Here is a 13,260-nt window from a genome sequence, read left to right as displayed (position 1 = left end):
GTGCCCCATCATTGGTCTTGGCAGCTGGAATAGTGCCCCATCATTGGTCTTGGCAGGAGTAATAGTGCCCCATTATTGGTCTAGGCAGGAGTAATAGTGCCCCATCATTGGTGTTGGCAGGAGGAATAGTGCCCCATCATTGGTGTTGGCAGGAGGAATAGTGCCCCGTCATTGGTGTTGGCAGGAGGAATAGTGCCCCGTCATTGGTGTTGGCAGGAGAAATAGTGCCCCGTCATTGGTGTTGGCAGGAGAAATAGTGCCCCATCATTGGTGTTGGCAGGAGGAATAGTGCCCTGTCATTGGTCTTGGCAGGAGGAATAGTTCCCCGTCATTGGTCTTGGCAGAAGGAATAGTGCCCATCATTGGTCTTGGCAGCTAGATTAGTGCCCCTTCATTGGTCTTGGCAGAAGGAATAGTGCCCATCATTGGTCTTGGCAGCTGGAATAGTGCCCCATAATTGGTCTTGGCAGAAGGAATAGTGCCCATCATTGGTCTTGGCAGGAGGAATAGTGCCCCATCGATGGTGTCATTTAGAGGAATAGTGTCCCAAGGGCCGGGTAGAGGCAAGCAAAGGGCTGCAGTTTGGAGACCATTGGTTTATTGCATAGAGTCATTACAGGTGGGGCTAAAACAGCAAATCATAAGATACAATTCATATTTATGATCATTATTGTTAAAGGGTGTGCAACCTAAAAAAACTAAACGGAACTGAAAAGGAATCAAATGAAAAACGGATGTAAATGGACGACGTCTCTTTACATCCGTTTGCCCAAGGAAATGCATTGCTGTCTGTTTTTCATCCATCAACAGACAGATAAAAAAGGGACAGATGGAACACCCGTGTGAAAGGCGCCCAAGTGAAATGAACTTTTTAAAATGAGAAATTCGCTTTAGCTAAAGCAACAAATATATGTAGACCGATCAGACTCAGCGCTACACTAATTGGTTTCCGGTCACATGGTTAGGGTTCCCGTAAACACAATTGGAAGATATGAATGCCTTTGGTAACCCCCCAAAAAAATAAAGATCCCAAATGCTTGTGCAGTCATTTGGCCCCCTGGAACACCTGAAATACCTGGCTGATCCTGCCAGTTTCTGCCCTCCCCTCTATAAACTGACCACAGATCATCATAGCTGCTGAGCCCTATCACCGTGGTCAGTTTATGTTCCTCTGTCCTCCTGCCCCCTCCCCTTCTGCTGCTCAAATTGGGGTACAATTTACATTATCCTCTTGGTTGATGAATCTAATGTCCCCCTGTGACTGTGCGTTATAAAAAAAGTCAACTATATACCTTGTTTACAGAGCGCAGATCGACGATCACGTGACCCGCCGTCTTTCTCCCCGCTTGCATGACGGCCACAGCGAGCGGTGCCGCCTCTCTCATCCTGATTTACGTCAGCGGGGGATCCTCGGCCCCCGCTCGCTGCAGCTGTCATGTGAGAGAGAAGAAAGACGGCGGGTCACCTGATCGCTGATCTGCGCTCGGTAAACAAGGTATATAGCTGCATTTTTTTATAACGCACAGTCACAGTGGGACATTAAATTCATCAACCAAGAGGATCATGTAAATTGTACCCTGTGGGTTAACAAACACTTTAAACCCGTTTGTGACCACAATATGATGTGAAAATGTTAACGCTGTTGTAATGTGCTAGTATGCATTCCATACTAGCACGTTGTGTGAAACTTACCTGAAAATGAAGCCTTCCAGCGATGCGCTGTCATCGCTGGTGGTCGCTTCCATCTTCCCCTGTCTTCCTTCCGGGTCCGCAGACTCCGGCTGTGTGATTTGCCGAAGCCACGATGACGCCATTCCCGTGCATGCGCGGGGGAGCTGCCATTTACGCCCACAGGATGCATAAGGAACAGCTTGGGCAGCCGTTCCTTCAGAACGCAAGCGTCAATGACGTCATCCGCTGCATATATAGGGCCATATTCTTAAATAAAGCGCGTAAGCCATTTACACTCCGCAGCCCCAACCTACAGGAGCAAGTGCTGTATTCCCCAAACGCTTGCTCCGTAGTTTGGGGCGGCGGAGTGTAATTGGCCCGGCGTATCCCCGCGTATATCCAAGGGGGCGGCTTCTATTTAAATTAAGCGCGCCCCCGATTCTAACGAACTGCGCATGCGGCGGGCTTAAAATAGCCCAGTGCGCATTGCTCCAGTTCTCGGCGTAAAACGTCAATGACGCCGACGTGTGCGTCATTGACGTACACGTCGTATTCAAGAACGACTTAGTAAAACGACGTACCTGACGGGAAAACACGACGCGGACCCGATGCCATACGTAACATGGCCTACGTGGGACTGGCGTAAAGTTACCCCTCATATAGCAGGGGTAACCTTATGCCTACGCAAACGACGTAAGCGACGGTTACGCGACGCAAATTCGTTTGGGAATCAGCGTATCAGGCTCATTTGCATAAACAAATGAGACCTGAGACCTGAACGTAAACGCCACCTAGCGGCCGGCGGAGTAATTACATTTAAGATCCGACAGTTTAAGTGACTTACACATGTCGGATCTTCAGCGTATCTATGCGAAAATGATTCTAAGAATCACTCGCATAGATACGCAGCCCAAAAAAGAGAGATACGATGGAGTATCCTGAGATACTCCATCGTAACTTTACTCAGAATATGGCCCATAGTAAATATCTCCTAAATGGTGCACGTTTAGGAGATATGTAAAGTAACTAAAGGTAAGCTTTATTCTAGGCTTGCCTATAGGTACAAGTCAAAGATTGAAGTTTACAACCACTTTAACCTTGCAGCACTAGTATTCTGCAAAAAACATATGTTCCTAGATCAATCAGAAAATTCAGCCATAGAGATGAAGTTAATTGATGCGTATCAACAGAAGATGTTTGTGCTTGAATGGGGAAAAGCTTTCCTAACTTGGTGCATTCAGTGACCTATACTGTGATTTATCTACAGCTTCTGCCATGATTCTGCTTGAAGCTATTGATCGTTATTGAATAGCTATTTTCTCAAAATAGCAAGGTGTGACCAACAATCCCATAATTGTATTTGGATTCTAAAATGGTGTTCTAGCAAGCGTACGTCATATCTTGTCCACTTTTTCTGCTGTGCCATAGCTGTATAGTCGGATCATTTTGGTGCCTTGTCTGGCTGTCCTTTGCATGCACCATAGACCCAAAAAACAGCTAATTAGATGCACACTGTATTCTGTTGACACTTTTATCTCCTAAAGTGGTAAAAAGCTGTGGTTTTTGCATGCGCATTTCCATGTCTGGCATTATTGCATTCTATTGGCCAGAATTCTAAGCTTTAGAATGCGTTAACACGGGAATGCATTTAGACGCTTTTTTTCCCCCTGCCTCTAAATTCCTGCATGGACACATAGGTTATACCAGGGCTTGACAAATCCCGGTAGCCAGGTCGCCATAGCGACTAGAAATGGCATCCTGGCGACTTGGCTTTTTTTTTGTGAAGTCCCCAGCTCTTCCTTGTGTGAGCTGGCGCCATCTGGTGGTGGCCGTTGGTATTACAAGTTAAGCATTACAAGTTAAACAGCAATTCTAATGTCATTTTTCACTATTTTCACTGCCATCTTCTTCCCTCTAATTAGAACCCCCAAACATTATATATATTTTTTATCCTAACACCCTAGAGAATAAAATGGCGATCGTTGCAATACTTTGTCACGCCGTATTTGCGCAGCGGTCTTACAAGCGCACTTTTTTGGGGAAAAATTACACTTTTTTTAATTAAAAAAAATAAGACAACAGTAAAGTTATCCCCATTTTTTTAATATTATGAAAGATAATGTTACGCCGAGTAAATTCATACCCAACATGTCACGCTTCAAAATTGCGTCCGCTCGTGGAATGCCGACAAACTTTTACCCTTTAAAATCTTCATAGGCGACGTTTAAAAAAATCTACAGGTTGCATGTTTTGAGTTACAGAGGAGGTCTAGGGCTAGAATTATTGCTCTCGCTCTACCAATCGCGGCGATAACTCACATGTGTGGTTTGAACACCGTTTACATATGCGGGCGCTGCTCACGTATGTGTTCGCTTCTGCGCGCAAGCACGTTTCTGGCTCCTAACTTTTTTAGCTGGCTCCTAGAATCCAAGCAAATTTGTCAAACCCTGGGTTAAACACAGAAAAAAGCACTAAAACCAGCGCTCATGGCTCTCAAACACATATAAACTCAATACCAAAAAATGTAAAGTAAGTGTATTTATTGGTCACAATGGCATATACTAGATCCAATCATGAGTGGATAATAGTCCAAATAGTAAATGCAGTTAAAAATAAATATAAAATAAGCAGCAATGTACAGCAAGCAATGGTAGTTTCCAAGATCCAGGGAGCACAATGGGATAAGGTCTCAGGACTCAGGCCTCGTACACACGACCGAGTTTCTCGGCAAAAACCAGCAAGAAATGGGATTTTTTTTTTGCCGAGGAAACCGGTCGTGTGTACATTTTTCGACGAGGAAACTGTCAAGTATCCCGTCGAGCCAAAAAGAGAGCCTGTCTTCTTTTTCCTCGACGGGAATGGAGAAACTTGCCTTTGCAAGTTCCTCGACAGCCTAACAAGGAACTCGATGAGGAAAACTATGTGTTTCGCCCGTCGAGTTCCTCGGTCCTGTGTACGAGGCTTCAGAGAGCAGCTCCTACGTTCAAAGAGATACACAGTACCTTAGGGCTTCTAGCTGTCAGCCATCGATGGTGGAGGGGAGGGAGCTGGAACTCTAAAACGTAGGCAGCGCTGGCCGGGACTGTAGCGCGACTTAGGGCTTCTGTTCCCAAGTATTTGACAGTCTGTGGTGAAGGGGAGGGTGAGGAAACACTCAAACGTGGGCAGCGGTGGCCATGACTGTAGCGCGGCTGAGATGGAGAGGAACACACGCGCATGCTGTCTCCGATCCTCTATGGCGGGTGACGTCACACGTCTGTGATGCTAGCTGCCGTCGGAGGATACAGGCAGCGCTATGGATGGACAGTGCCGTAAGTGCAATGCCTGCACTCGGAACATAGGTGTACTGCTGTGTAGGTTAAAGTGGATGTAAACCCCCTCTGTCTGTTATAAGAACTGCAGATTCTGTGGGTGGATCTGTTGTCCGGAGCTCGGTGGGTGGAGTCGTGATGTCTGTAGACTCCCCGCCCACCTCTACCTTGTCAACATGCATTTTTCCTGTGTATTCCTTACACTAAATTCTGCTATGATCACTAACATCCAGTCAAAATCCAGAAAAGTAACCACATGACTTCAGAAAAGGAGTAGGGGTGGGAATTAAAAAATAATGCCTAGAAAACAAAGTCTTTAGGCGTTAAAAACTGGCAATACTTGGAACAAGTGTGTCATATGAAATTTAAAATTAAAAGACTGGGCCCCAGCGCAGCTGGCAACTTCTGGAGAAAGTGGACAACAAAATAAACAAAAGATAGATTTTGTTTATTTAGTTAAAAAAAGAATGCCTGTCTCCAGGCTATTGCATGAGATGTGTAAATAACCTGTCATTCACAGCAAGGGGGAAGAACGGACAAAAGTTTTCTTCCGTTTGTCCGTTTATCTCGCTGAAAAAAGAAAAGAGGATTGCTCAGAGCTGGATTAACTCTTTGTGGCAAGACTGGGCACAGATAATAGGAAATCTTATACTCTACATTGTGACAGGAAAAAAAAAATCTGGTTTACATCCACTTTAACACAGAGTTATATTTAGAGGCTAAAAAAAAAAATAGTCTACCAGAATTAGAAATTGTGCTGTGTGTTACTTTTTTGGTCAGCTGACTCAACAGCTCAGAATCGTCGTTGGTAATGGTAAATACCCACAAAGCATAGATTATCAGATCGAAAGTCCCAGTAGTCCCGGAACTGATAACTCTCATGGTTTGGATCACCCACCGGATGCTTGTAGCTCTTGGGAACCTCAGTCTAAGATTGTCTCACCAGATTTTCCAGCTCTGCTCCGGGGCACAGCTATTATAAAGCCAAGCAAGTGAGTTTGACTTCACCACTGCTGCATTCTCTGTAAGGTAAAACTGATGAAAAATCCAACACCATAAAAAAGCAAAAATGAACAAACCAACCTATATATATAACCTAAGGGGCAGATCCACAAAGATCTGCCCCGGCGCACCGTATCTCAGATACGCTACGCCGCCGTACCTTACTTCTCTTTGGTTCGAATCCTTATAGATTTTGCGCCGTAAGTTACGGTGGCGTAGTCTATCTCTCGCGGCATAAGGGCGCGGAATTCAAGTTGGGCGGGTAGGGGGCGTGTTTCATTTAAATGAAGCGCGTCCCCGCGCCGAACTAACTGTGCATGCGCCGCCCCTAAATTTCCCGCCGTGCATTGCGCAAAATGACGTCGCAAGGACGTCATTGTTTTGACTTGGACGTAAATTACGTCCATCCCGCGATTCACGGACGACTTGCGCAAACGGAGAAAAAAATTAAAATTAAACGCGGGAACGACGGCCATACTTAACATGGCAGGTTTAACTATACGCCACAAAACAGCAGCTTTAACTATACGCCGGACAAAGACGACGTAACAGAATGCAACGGCCGCTCGTACGTTCGTGGATCGTCGGAAATAGCTAATTTGCATGCTCGACGCGGAAAACGACAGGAACTCCACCCAGCGGATGCCGAAGTATTGCATCTAAGATCCGAAGCCGTACGCCTGTCGGATCTAAGGCTGGGTTCACACTACGGTTTTCCCGTCCGTCAGCCGCATACGATTTATATGAAAAAACGTATGCGGCTGAAACGGACGGGAACGTATGGCACCGCACATATGTGCGTTTTCCATTAACATTAATGTTAAAGGAAAACGTATGCGGTTGCCATACTGTTTTAAAAACGACCGCAAAACCGTGGTTGAACACGGTTTTGCGTACGTTTAAAAAACGTTTTGCCAGCAAATCGTACGCACCCGGATGCATCCGAGTGCATACGATTTGCAATGCATTGTCTATCTCTACGTTTTCCCGTCCGGGCCCGTACGTTTTCAATACTGAAATCGTATGCGGCTGACGGACGGGAAAACCGTAGTGTGAACCCAGCCTTACCCAGATGCCGTCTTATCTTGGTTTGAGGATTCAAACCAAAGATACGACGCAGGAAATTTGAAAGTACGCCGGCGTATCAGTAGATACACCGGTGTACTCTCTTTGTGGATCTGCCCCTTAGTATATATCCCTGAGATACAGTAGAAGTAAGTAGCTGGCAGACATATACCCAAAACTGGTACATCATTTGTAGAGAGACTGACATTTTAAACCCTTTGTTATGTGCGCACTGAAAAGCTTTAAAGTATAACTAAAGGCAAAACTTTTTTGTGTGTATGTGGAAAAGGAATAGAACACCTATCAATTTCTGTTGCTGTCTGTTTCCCGTTAAGGAGATTCACCCTCTCTATCTGTCCTGTTCACCATTATCCTTGAAAGTTAAAGAAATTACCCAAATTTTGGGTTTTTCCCCAAAAAAGTAATCAAGTGGAAATCTTCCAATGGGGACACTTGTTCTGGTCACCTGGGGGTCCCCAAAGAATTCTCTTGATTTACAGGGATTTCCTCCCACTTCCTAATTTGGCTATGGGACAGGAAGTGAAGGGAAATCTCCACAATGGGACACGGATGGTTTGGCAGGGGTGTTAATCCTCCCTTGCTCTATCCAAAATGGGGGGGGAGGGGGGGAGTTTACCTATAGTTCTACTTGGTCCAGAGTCAGAATGAGTTACTTTCTAAATGTCTCTCTAAAGACAGGAATTCTTTAAAGTTTTATATACCGTATTTTCTGGCGTATAAGACGACCTTTTGTACTTAAAAATATCCCCCAAATATCGGGGGTCGTCTTATACGCCGGTTATACAGAGTCAGACTGCGGGCTTCCATTGTTCAAATGCCATACCTCTTCCTCGTCCTGTTCCGTGATAGGCGGAACACTCAGTTTCCCAGCAGAGCATGTGTTCAGTATTTCGCCTATCACGGGCGTCCTCTCGTCCTTGGCCCCGGACGAGAGGACGTCCGTGATAGGTGGAACTCTGAACACATGCTCTGCTGGGAAACTGAGTGTTCCGCCTATCACGGAACAGGACGAGGAAGAGGCGCGGCTTTTAAACAATGGATGCCCGCAGTCTGACTCTGCATACAGAAAAAGAAAATAAAGGTCTGGTGTGACCCCGCTAACACCTCCATCCCTATTAGTACACAAAAAGACAAAAGGGGGCACCCTGGGACTTTCAATGCAGTCCCAGGGCTGCCCCCTTTTTGTCTTTTTGTGACTTTTTGTGTATTTTCATCAATAAATACAAGGATTTCTCCAAGGTGGAGATTTACATCAGCCGCCCACCTCTTCACCTTAACCAATCGGAGAAAGCCTTGTATTTATTAATAAAAAACAAGGCTTTTTGTGAATGGATCTGTTTTGTTCCAAGACCCATTCCCACTTAGATGGGAAGTCCCCGTGCCACTAGCAGAACACATAATGTATGCTATATGTAGCGTAAAGCGGTTGTATACCCTGTAAATGTTTTTTTTTTTACACCTGTAAAGGAAAAGCCATACTAGCTCATTATGAAATACTTAGCCTAAAATGAGGTGAAGAGAACTTACCTGGTCCACGCCGAGCGAGATGTCATCTTGCTCCGGCGTGTCCTCCGGGTATCGCCGCTTCAGCGCTGTGATTGGCTGGAGCGGCGATGACGTCATTCGCGCGGGAGACTTCAATTCGGCAAGGTCCGGCAGGTGTCGGTCCTTTTTTGCCGAGGATCCCCGCTGCGCATGCGCCACTGCAATCAGCGGCGCATTGCGGGGGGAATATCTCCTAAACCGTACAGGTTTAGGAGATATTCTTTATACCTACAGGTAAGCCTTATTATAGGCTTACCTGTAGGTAAAAGTCAAAAAGTGGGGTTTACAACCACTTTAAGTTTTATATACCGGTTATACAGTGCTAACCGTGGCCACACCAATTGGTACAGGAAATGGGAACTATTTAAAGTGAAAGTTATGCCCCGTACAAACGATCGGAATTTCCAATGGCCCAAAATCCGATGGAATTTTTTTGTCTGAATTCCATTCAAGCTGTTTTGCATACAAACTGTCAGACCAAATTCCGACCGTCCAAAACGCGGTGACGTAAAACAGTACGACGAGCCGAGAAAAATTAAGTTCAATGCTTCCGAGCATGCGTCGACTTGATTCTGAGCATGTGTGGTTTTTTTTTTCTCTGTCGGAACTTCCTTCAGAAAAAAATAAAACATGTTCTATTTCTAGACTCCGACGAAAAAAGTCAGATGCGGCCCCCACACGGTCGGAATATCCGCTGAAAAAATTCCGTCAGACTTTTTTTATCGGAAATTCCGATCGTGTTTACAGGGCATAAGGGATGCACAGATGCCAGTTTTTTAAGACCAAGTACGAGTAACAATACTTTTTCTCAAGTACTCACCGATACCAATTATTAATGCCTATTTTTAGTGTCGGGATAGTTTGTGTGTTTTTTTTTTTTTTTTGTTTTTTTTTTTACACTTCGGCCTCTTGCACACTGCAGCTTGAAAAAGCTCAGTACAGCTCATTTTTTTACTGAGCTAAAATACAGCCCATTCATTGTATTGTGCCTATGCACACAGGCACGTAAACAACAAGCGCTGTGTCTTCTTCAGTAAAACAAAAATAGAAAAATCTGCATTTTAGGTCAGCAATTTATGCCTCATTCGTGCGCAAATTCGCACAGATTTGTCCATTGACATTGTCAATGCAAGAACAAGCTACCGCACATGCGCGGAAACGTGCACGAATGCATATGCGCAAAGATGCATTAAAACTAAAAAAAAGTCTGGAAAACTAGATGCTCAAACAGGAGTATCGTGTGCAAGAGGCCTAATAACAAATTATTACTTATGGTAGTGGTTAACCCCAGTTCACATATATGCGAATGGGATGCTTTTGAACCTTGACCGATTTGCGTAACGCGTGAACCAAACAAGCTTTCTATGGAGCTCGTTCAGATGTGTGGGTCAGCCGCAGTATGATTTAAAAAAAAAAATCAAGTACAGTTTTCAGTCTGGTTCTGGTGCGATATCAAGTGTCATACATTTTCATGCACCTAAACTGCTGAATGAAATCACACGGACAGTTTTTTTCTGCCAGTAAATACCTTATACAGCCCACTTCCTGTTTCTTGTCTGGTAAAAAGCCTAGGCTTATGACATCATGCACAGCTCTCTCTAGTGTGAGTTTGCCAGGGAGGAAGAGGGGATGAGTAATAAGAGGGCCAATGAGAGCTGCAGAGCTGGAGGTGTGCCTGTATCTGTCTAAATCCAGGAAGTGAACAGACAGCACTCAGTGAAGGGAGATCTCTGCAGCATATTTGGCAAGTACAGAATCACAGAATATATACCGTATTTATCTGGGTATACCGCGTGCCGGCGTATAACGCGCACCCCAAGCTTAGAAGGGAAGTTCAGGAAAAAACTTGCATTTTGGATGCTCAACCTTGTTGGTGTCCGTCTGCTGTCGGCGGCCTTGTCCGGCGTCCGTCTGCGGCCTTGCGCGGTGTCCGTTGCGTCCATCTAACGGGGGTTGCAGCGTTGTGTGTTTGAATTTGGCGCCTCAGTCGAGCTGTGCAGAGCTGGATTTCCGGTGTGTTCGACTCCTCTCGGCTCCTCTCGCGTGGCTACTGGCGGAGCCGAGCGTGGCCGAGCCTAGCCGAGTGCGCAGTACACTTGGCTCGGTTCAGGCTTTGTCGGCGGCGCTCAGAGACAGTGGGGATCGGCGTATAATGTGCACCCACGATTTTCCCCTGATTTTAAGGGGAAAAAAAGTGCATGTTATACGCCAATAAATACGGTGTGTGTGTGTATGTATGTGTATATATATATATATATATATATATATAAATTAGGGCTGTTACTGATTAAAATTTTCGTGTTCGATTTAATCGTGTGTTTTTTTGTTTTGTTTTTTTAATCGACTAATTTCAATTAATTATAACGCACATTTTTTTTTTTTTTTATTAAACTCTCCCCCCATACTGTAATGTCCACCTCTCCCCCGTAATATCCACATCCTGCCCCATACTGTAATGTCCACATCTCCCCCGTAATATCCACATCCTGCCCCATACTGTAATGTCCACATCTCCCCCGTAATATCCACATCCTGCCCCATACTGTAATGTCCACATCTCCCTGCTCGCGCCGCTACTAGGCCGCCGCCGGGTGTACCAAGATGGCCACGGCTCCGGAGCTAGGCCGAAGCCTCAGCCTTTCCTATGGGCGAGACCGCGGAGCTCAATCCACGGATTGTCCCGATCAAAATTATTTTGATCGATTAAAGAAATTAACGATTAATCAAGGAATTAACTGTTAATTTCCACAGCCTAAATATATATATATACATACAGGGTGGGCCATTTGTGTGGATACACCTTAATAAAATGGGAATGGTTGCTGATATTAACTTCCTGTTTGTGGCACATTAGCATATGTAAGGGGGGAAACTTTTCAAGATGGGTGGTGACCATGGTGGCCACTTTGAAGTCGGCCATTTTGAATCCAACTTTTGTTTTTGGTGTATCCATATAAATGGCCCACCCTGTGTGTAATATATATATATATATATATATATATATATATATATATATAATAAATAAAAATATGCAAAGTGCTTTGATGGAAGCTTTAGAATGGCAGAGATGTTTTTATTACAAATTCTTAGCGATCTGGTATCACGGGCGGCATCGCTGCGATTCCTAATAGCCGTCTGCTTACAAAAAGCATTTTTCTATGTGTCTGTGTTGCTTTTGGAGATTTTCCCTCATTTCCTGTTGGGTGAATATGTTGCTTGGACAGCAGGTGAGGGGAAATCTTTTTATCGGAGCCTGAATTGCAGTGAGAAGGTGCGGACCTTGCCCTAATTTATCATGAATTAAACATTTTGCTGAATGCAATGTGTTTCTCCACTGTTCATTATGTGAATAATTGAATAAGCCAACCAAGGGTATTTGCATAGGGAGAATAAAGTATATTGTATCATTGTATCACACAATACATTTGGCACGGACCTATCATAGGGAATGGCTTTGTGCTACATGACTTTCAATCCTGATTCCATACAAAACCTCGAACTAAAGGCAATTATTTTATTTGTTTTGGACAGGGTAGGGTAGGATTAGGACACCTGTCAGGTTTGTATTGTTTGCACCTGTGGAGGAATTCACACCTAGAACAGTAATAGAAGGGAAATCTTCCAATGGGAACAGTAGTTCTGGTAACAACCAGGAATTCCCTAACTTTGGAGGGATTTTCTGTTACTTCTTGTTTTTTGCTATGGGACAGGAAGTAAAGGGAAATCTCCCCGATGGGACACAAATGGTAAAAAAATTATAATTTAGTAAAGAGAGCATTTGAGGTGAAATAATACTGACGTACGATGAATTTACACAGTTTTCTGAATTGTCTTTAAGGAAATCATTATGTCTAGCTCTCTATTCAAGCTTAATGGGGAAGAAGCTGCAATACATTTTGAAGGTCTTTTACATTTAGACACTGTATGTAGGCATTATGTACACTTGATTAAGCTATTTTTTTCTGTGTTCTGTAATATTTTATTTTTTCCTTTTGTGTGCAGTTTAAAAAGACTTTCAAAACTAAAGAAGTGCAGCTAAAGCTCATTTGGCTTTACTTCTCCTGTGGGTCACAGGAGTGCAGTTAGTTCTGCACTCCTGTTACCCGTTTTCACCAGACAGCGGGATGAAGCCTGCTGTTGGCCGATCTCGCAGAGCCAGTCCAGACTTGGGCATGATCACAATAATTGAGTCGGGTTTTGTCCACATTCCTGGACCAGCACACAGCTTAGGCTTTCAGTAATCCACTGAGAACCTGAGCCTGCTTCTCCCACCCCCTTCACAGCCCAGCGCTCCAGTGAGCTGAGAGCTGCTGACTATCTGCACTTCTGTAACCCATTTTCAGCAGACAGCGGACTGAAACTCTGTGCCTACTGCTGTCACAGAGCCGGTCCAGGCCTGGGCAAAACCCTGACCCTATAGTCGTGATCCGCACACATTCCCGGGATCCACACACGTGCCTGGACCGACACCCCGCTCAGCCTCTCAGCGAGCCGCTGAGAGCCTGAGCTGGCCGATCCCGCCCCCCTCCACAGCCCATTGCTCCAATGAGGGAGCAGAGTGCTGTGACTGACAGTCAGCAGCTCTCTTTTTATAGCTGTGAGAACCGAGCAAACGGCGGTGTTTGATCGCTCGGTTCTCAGTGTT

General features: G+C 44.9%; 1 protein-coding gene across 14 annotated transcripts in view; it reads left to right on the top strand.

The window, feature by feature from the left end:
• Nucleotides 1-13,260, top strand: part of IKZF2 (IKAROS family zinc finger 2) — a 141,084-nt gene that overhangs the window by 35,374 nt on the left and 92,450 nt on the right. The window lies entirely within an intron of this gene.

The sequence above is a fragment of the Rana temporaria genome, chromosome 6 (assembly GCF_905171775.1).
Source record: "Rana temporaria chromosome 6, aRanTem1.1, whole genome shotgun sequence".
NCBI lineage: Eukaryota > Metazoa > Chordata > Amphibia > Anura > Ranidae > Rana > Rana temporaria.
This window is presented reverse-complemented; position numbering and strand designations above follow the sequence as displayed.